This window comes from Furipterus horrens, unplaced genomic scaffold, assembly GCF_987537825.1.
Source record: "Furipterus horrens unplaced genomic scaffold, mFurHor1.1.pri manual_scaffold_10, whole genome shotgun sequence".
In the NCBI taxonomy this organism is placed as follows: Eukaryota; Metazoa; Chordata; class Mammalia; order Chiroptera; family Furipteridae; genus Furipterus; species Furipterus horrens.
In genome coordinates this window covers 21,503,196-21,510,996 of record NW_028327180.1, presented here as the reverse complement: position 1 = coordinate 21,510,996, position 7,801 = coordinate 21,503,196, and the positions used below count along the sequence as shown (strand labels likewise).

The following is a 7,801-nucleotide window of genomic DNA, read 5'->3' as shown; positions in this document are numbered from 1 at the left end:
ATGGTATCCACAGAGAACTGAAATGTGCTTGTCAGCATTTATTAGATATATTGGTGAAAGGTTTATATTTCTGCTCCTTGATTTTATCTTATTTTTTTATTTATTTATTTTTTTTTTTTTTATTTATTTTTTTTTTTTGCATGGCTCTTTTCAGTTTATTGCGTGAAGGAGTTACACTAGTCCAAGTTAAAAGCAGACCCCAAATGGTTACATTATACAAGCTGTGTGGTTTTTAAACTTGTGACAAGGGACAGAAGGGAAATTCTACTCATTGCAAGAAAACCCTCACTTAAGCTTCAGGGAGCCAAAAGCACTTAAAACCCATGAACCTTCAGCTGGTCGTCCTTAGCCAGTCCAATCTCTACGAGGAACTGGCCTATGTTCTTGCGCTGGTCACCCTGTAGCTGAATTACTTCTCCATATTCTGGATGCTCAATTACAGTACCATTGCAGGCAAATTTCTTCTTAAACGCCTTCACTAGTTTCTTTTTATCGTAATCATCAGCGATCCCTTGGACAGTAGTAAGGGTCTTCCTGCCGTTTCTCTGTTGAATTCTTACATGGATATAATCCTCAGTGCCAGCAGGAAGCAGATCATCACCCTTACTTGCATCAGCAAAGGGGTCGAAAGAGTGGAGGTTCTGGCTAGCGGACATAAGATACGATTCCTTTTCCTCGGTGAAAACGGCCTGCGGAAGGCTGCGGCGGGAGAAGGTGGGCAGGGGGGATGGAGCGTCGGGAAGCAAGGGGGGCTCAAGAGGAAGGTTGCTGAGTCCTCGGCGGCGGCTCAGCGACTGGGGCCTCTGCTCCTTGATTTTAGAGCAGATGGTTAATGAATGTACCTGTGTGTGTGAATGTATGTGTGTGTGTTCAAATGATCTTCTCTAAATAGCAAGCCAGAAATTAAACTGAATTCTTCTATTTGTCTGTGGCTCTCAGTTGATGTCATTATCCATGTGCCTCCATAGCTCTCAAGGAGGCCCATGACCTCTCAGCTAATCTTTAATTTCTCTGATATATTTCAATCTCATTTTTAATGCATGGTAAATATTACTTATATTGAAATATGAACAATTCTACTTGGCTTCTATAAAACACGATCCCCCAGAGGAGTGATATCACATATGCTCTGCCAGAGCTATCTTTGTTCGCTCCCCATTCCTCTCGTTCTCCATAAACAAAACTGATGCCTTGCCCTGGCCAATGTGACTCAGCTGGTTGGGGATTGTACTGCAAGGAGAAAGGTCGCCAGTTCAATCTCCAGTCAGGGCACATGCCTGGGTCATGGGTTCAGTCCCGGTATGGGTGTGAATGAAGAGGCAACCAACTGATGGTTCTCTGCCACAGCAATGTTCTCTCTCCTTCTCTTTCTCCCTCCCTTCCGCTCTCTCTAAAAATAAATAAATAAAAATATTTTTTAAAAAACTGCTTCCCTATAGGCTTTTTAAGCAAAAAATAAGTAGAAAACAACATGACCTTTATACCTTCTTTGCCACCTTTACTTATTGGTATAAACCAAATTTACTGTTATATGTCAGCTTTATCATTTTAGTACTGAGGGACAAAATTAATATCAGCATGACAGACTGTTAAACTGGTGAGTCCCCCAGGACCGAGCCTAGCTGGCTGTGCTCCTGAACTCATGAGCAAACAACTGTTAATGTGAAGTTCTGGCAGGAATATGAGATAACAACCCTTCAGAACGCCATTGGAAAAACCAAGACCATCCTTGTTGGCAAATAGAGCAGAAGACTAATGTTTTACTTTCATATTTAACTATTTCAACATAATGTTATAGAATATTTTCTTCCCAAATGTTAACATGACACTGAGCTATGACATACATTATAGAATATATACTCTATCGCACTTTGGAAATTGTTAGGCTAATAATCACTGAGATGAGGGCGGGGGGATCGATATAGAGACGATGAGACAGAGATAAAGTTTCATCGAAGATATAAGTCGGCCAGAATAGAAGTACCTACCTGAAGACCAGTCCAGGAGGCATGGTGGTGGGAGGGCCTTCTATCATCATGTCCGTGATCTTAGCACCTCACTACTTACGTTGTAAAATCATGTTTACACAGCAAACATTTTCTAATAAATTGGCCCCTGAGAATGCAGGGATTAAGGGTGCCAACTCTGCACCGTTGATAATCTGCGTACAATTTCTGACTCCACAGTGGGCACTTTGTATCGCTGGTTTCGCATCCGCAGATTCAACCAACCGAGGATCAAAAACAGTGTTTTCACATTCCTAACAGCAGATTCCCAAACATGGATGGAAAATACTGTTTTCTAGCTGCAGTTGACTGAATATTAAGATGGAAAGGTCTGGTTGTATTTATCGGGGGGGAAAAAATCCGATCCGCATTTAGGTGGACCCGCACAATACAAACCTAAGTTGTTCAAGGCTCAGCTGTACATTTCCTTCTCTATATACTTTTCTAGTAGGGCCCAGTCTGTGAGGGCTCTGATATTTTTGTGTTGGTTTTCTGTAATTCATATTTTTTGTCTTGGTAAACATCATCTGAAGTTTTTTTAAACTGAATTCAGCTCTCAATGGTGGGAAGCCATCCAGAAACAGAACACAACAAGCACCCGCACGGTATCCCATGAGAGCCAAATACCCCTGACCTGAGTGAATTCAACCACTGGAGGGCGCCCTTGCTCCACTAAAGTGTCACACCGTTGTGTGAGGCGAAATGTGCAAACGAAAGAAATTTGTAACACTAAGTCTTTCGCCGCCACAATTTACCAAATTTCTGTTCTCTCTCCAGATCAGTTATTTCAATTATACCAAATACCCATAAAAACAAGTACTACATATGCAGAATATTTCATTTACTTGCCTTAAATGTGTAAGGGATAAAGGTGGGAGGAACCAACCAGAAGTTCCCTGTCTACTCTAGTACACTGACTTATCATATCTTTGATGAGACTACATCTCTCTCTTAATGACTTGAAGCAGCTTTAAACCTGCTCATTATGCATAAGAGTTTGTATACATTTAAATGCAAATTATTTAGAAACAACATCCTGTTTTACTTTTAACTATTCTAGTCTTTATAAATAAGAAACGAAGAGGTAACTTAATATAAGAATAATAATAGGGAATATTTATATTGATATACCAGGCCTAGCCCAGTGGTTGGCATGTCATGTAGTTTATTGAACAAAAACATAAGTGAATAAATAAATATTTGAATGACTAAGTGAATGAGAACAAGTGAAGGAAATCACCTGGAAGTTATTATGGAAAATCAGAGAGCTTTTCATTAATGTATATTAAATATGTAAAGCTCTCTCTTTGCAATAATTTTAACATATTAGGGTCATGGCCTATGGGTGGAGATCCTTGCTATAAAAATAATTTCATTTATATAACTCCGCAAATGTTTCTTCCAAAAAATGATGACACATCACAAAATGGAGAAGTTTGCACAATATCTCTCATATTCTACAATTAGTTAAGATACTTATCCAAGGTAAAAATATGTGTATATATATAATCATTAAGGCAAGGAGAAACAGTTCACATTTAGGGAATTGGTCAGGATGAGTTAGGTTATGGTAAGTAACAAACAACCCCTGAATCTTAGTGCTTTAAGACAACAAAAGATTATTTCTCACGTTTGTGATATACGCATCACAGAGTGGCCGAAGTTTCTGCTTTATATCTTCCCACACCTAACGCCTGGCTACTGGAGCACCCACCATCTGGAATGTGACCAGATACCTTGCCAAAGAAGAAAGAGCGTTCTGCAGTCTGGCCCTGGCAGTTAAATTCTCTGGCTTGGAAATGTCAGCCACCTGATCTACACAGGAAGCACGACTTACTATGTGTCCAGAAGGGAAGGAAAGCTGCAATATTTCATAAACACTAGCTACCACATTTAGAAAATAAATCCTGGCTGATTTCTATTAAACAATAAAATCCTATAAACTTCTTAAGAGAATAATGAACTAAGATGTATTGAAACCCTAGCGACTTTGTTTTCCTGGTGTGTAGGGAAAGCCTTCTGCAGGTTCAGCATGGAGTCCTGCGCCTCCCCACGGGCTTGCAAGGTGGCAGGTCTGCACACTCGCGGGGTCTCGGCGCCCTGCTCGGAGCCCCGCCCGCAGGCCTGCAGTTGCTTCCCCGTGCAGAGAAACACGTAATAAGAATATGCGACTGTGACTATGGTTATTTAGGGAACCCAATCTTTTTACTAATTAGAAGGAGCAATCACACTAGAGGGCAGAGTTTAATGTCCAAGGTTTTCTAGAAAGAAGAATGGTGCATGACTGTGCCTATGCGTGCGCGTGCGCACTCACACTTCACTGGGCTGCCCTTTCCAAGGAAATGAGAGAAATCACATCTAGCCCAGTAAAGAGAAAGAATAGGACGACCTTAGGCCATAAATTCAAGGAAATCCAAGGAACCCTGAAATATTGACTATTGAGTATCTCTGCGGGAGTCAACACAGATTGATGAGGACAAAGAATGAAGGGGACAGGATTTATAATCTGTTAATGTCCCCAATCCCACCCCCGCCCCCACCCTAGCGAAGAGTGTGAGGCATCTGTCTCCCCTCCTGCCCGACTCCCACCCCTGCCTTTTGAGGAGACTCTCAAAGACTCTCTTAAGGTTGAATTAGAAAATGGGCAGACAGCGATGAAGCTGAGAATGCAAAAGAGAAGAAGGGAGAGCCTACGGAGAAATGAAAAAGTAACTAGAAGAGAGTAAAAAAGGGCCAGAGTTGGGGAAGAAAGAAGAGAAAGAGAAGGGGAGAGGTGAGTACGCTGATGGGGTTCAAAGAAAAAGACACTTATTTTGTGAGCTATCGCTGTATGTTGGGGGTGGAGACAGATGAGAGGATCCAGCATGAAATGATATGATAGAGTATTGTGAGGGTGAAGAAAAGGAACGTGAAAAGTACTCTCTGAGTTTATGAATTGCATCCCCTTGGCTGTTTTCCAGAGACTGAATGAATGTTTTTATTACTTTTGGTTATTTGGACGTGCTTATTTGAATATGACTCTCCTTGAGGTTTGCATTTATTTTTAAAAATACAGATAAAAATTGCTCTGCTTTATATAGACATACACGAATTAATACAGCAGAATACTCCGAAGGAATATCGTAGTGTTGTAGTCTTTGTCAACATGGGGGGAGGAGGGAATGGTTGTTTGCTAGCTTTCTCTTAAGGGCTCTCCTTTCACAGACTGAAAAGTCGCCAGTCTGTCTTGTAATAGTGACATCGGCCCTCTTCGCTGTTCTTGGACCCTGTGCTGGCTTTCAATTTATTGTCTCATAAATCCAAACACATGCTTGAATCTAAGTCTTATGATAAACCACAGATTCCTTTAAGAACTGCTTTACAGGGAGTGTGATGTTACGCTTTCCCAGCAGAAGGCGCTAAAGGGACAGTGTAAGAACTGGAGGCTTCCGGCAATTCCCAGCACAGGTAGGAAAGGCAGGTGGGTGTCAGCCACGCGGCGTGGAGCTGCCCAAGTCTCAGGACCAGAACCCCATTCCTCTCCAAACCTGGGGCCTCGGCCTGGTGATAACGTGCCCTCATCTGTCTGAAAAACCTTTCCTCCCTTTGCCCCCCACGCACCCACCGCGCAGGGCATTTCGCACTCTGAGGGCCTCCTGCTGCGCTGGCGTCCACACGCCCACTGCCGGCCCCCTGACCTGGAGCAGACCGTCCGTTCTCACCGGCACCCCAGAGGGTTGCCTAGTGCTTCCCGGCAGCACTGCCCCAGTCCACGGCTCAGCTATTGGGTGGCTGAAGCACAGTTTGTCCTCGACGTCTGAACTCTTCCATTTGTGCCCTTCCTTGGGTATTCTCCCCCAGCCCTAAGGTGCTAGACAGTTTGTCCATATCTTAAAGTCACTCTTTCAATAGAGTTAGGAATTCTCTTTTAAATTACTTTGATATTATTGTTTTGAATTTTATTATTTTAACTTTATTGGTATTGTTGACACTATTGCAGATGTCCCCACCCCAACCCCCTTTGCCCACTCCTATCCATCCCCCAGGCCCCTTCCCTCCGGCCATCACCACACTGTTGTCTGAGTCTATGGGTCATGCATGTATGTTCTTTGGCTAATCCCGTTCAACTCCTGTTTGACCTACTATGTGTCACCTCTTTCCATTAGACCCAGACTGCCACAGGCTCTTCCACGTAGTGTGGGAGACCAAACTCCACTCCTAGTACCACATTCCTGATGGCAGTGTGGAACTGGCTCACTACTTGGAAACGCCTACTTTATAAATGCCGAAAAACGGGTTGATAGAATAACGTACACAGGACAACAGGAGTCTGCAGTTGATCCAAGACCAGATCTTAGATGACTAAAAAATTCCCTCTGATCCATTGCTGAGTAAACAGTATGGAATGGGTTACAGATACATAGCAAACCATGTTCTATGGAACGCAAAACACACAGGTGAAACGACACATCCCAAAACATAACTGAGCATTGAGTTCAAGTCACTAATCCCTTTCACTATATCCCAGATCTCGATGACACACCTTCACGCTATGTAAGCATGTTTATTAACATGTCATACATTCTTAGGGAGCACTCAGGGCCTGTTTCCTTCCTCTCTGGTATCCTGTCGTCATTGTTTCAGAGATTCGATGTTTCATTCTGAAAAGCTAACAGCTAAAACGTTAAAACGACCCTTTCTCACCCCCCCACCCCCCTGCACACACAAAGTTTCGGTACATCTGCATTCTGGGTTGCATTTATTCCTACATCCTATCACTTCTTTTTTCTCCTCTCATTTGCAAATACCACTACTACTTTTGAAAATCAGGCTATGATTCACTGAATTCAGAAATGTCTTAGTTATTGGTCCTGCAGCCTCTTTAATCTGTATCTCCTGAGCATTATCTGAGAGGGTTTTTATTCCATATTTGCCATGTCACAGGCCTCAAATTAGAATTTACAACCCCAAGCCTCTAAGTCCCAAACTAAGAAGAGAGCACCTACGGTTAAATTAGTTTTTGACAGATGAAATAGCGTCCAGTTGCAAATACCTTTAAATCAGATTTGTCATGCTCCAGAGACCGTTCTTTCAAAACTGAAAACTCAAAAGGCCAAGAAATGGAAGTCGAAAGTCTGATCTTGATTGTGAAATTCTAAGTGTGCAGTTACAACATTAAATATTTTACATTTCAAAACAAATGATAAACTGGCAGTCACAAACAAGTATGTGTCTTAGTAATCTCTTAACAGAAGTGGGACCAAATATAAATTTGAACCATACTGGTCCAGTCTTATGTTAAAGAACACATCAGAAAAAATTTTTTCAGTATAAGAGAAAAAAGAAGACAGTTCATTCAAAATAGGTTGAGTCAAACCCTGGAAGATACTATCAATTGAAAAATATTTGAATGCATTTTCAATAAGATTTATGATGCTACAAACTGAAATCAAGTTACCTGAAAGGCGCCAGATGTAGAAATTGGAAAACCTATTGCTAGGAATGTCAAAAACTGAAAAATAATATTAAACAAAATGGAGCATGCATAATTTCTATGTTAATGTATTTATCATCAAACACCAGCTTCATATCAACTGTAAGTCTCCTGTTCTTTTAAAGTTCTCTTCAATTCTGATTATTTTTAACTTTCTGAAACTTGACTGTTGTAAGTTTTCACATAGCCTGTGGGGACTATGTTTTGAAGAAGTTTTTATCCATTCACTATTTTCTCTCTGGTATACTCATTTAATCTTTCTCCCCCAAAGCCTGTTTCCTTACAACATTTTGAAGCAATGACTTGGCATTCTTTCCAACTA

General features: G+C 41.5%; 1 pseudogene; it reads right to left on the bottom strand.

The window, feature by feature from the left end:
• Positions 1 to 203: 203 nt before the first annotated feature.
• LOC149999355 (eukaryotic translation initiation factor 1 pseudogene) lies at positions 204 to 675 on the bottom strand (annotated as a pseudogene).
• Positions 676 to 7,801: the final 7,126 nt, after the last annotated feature.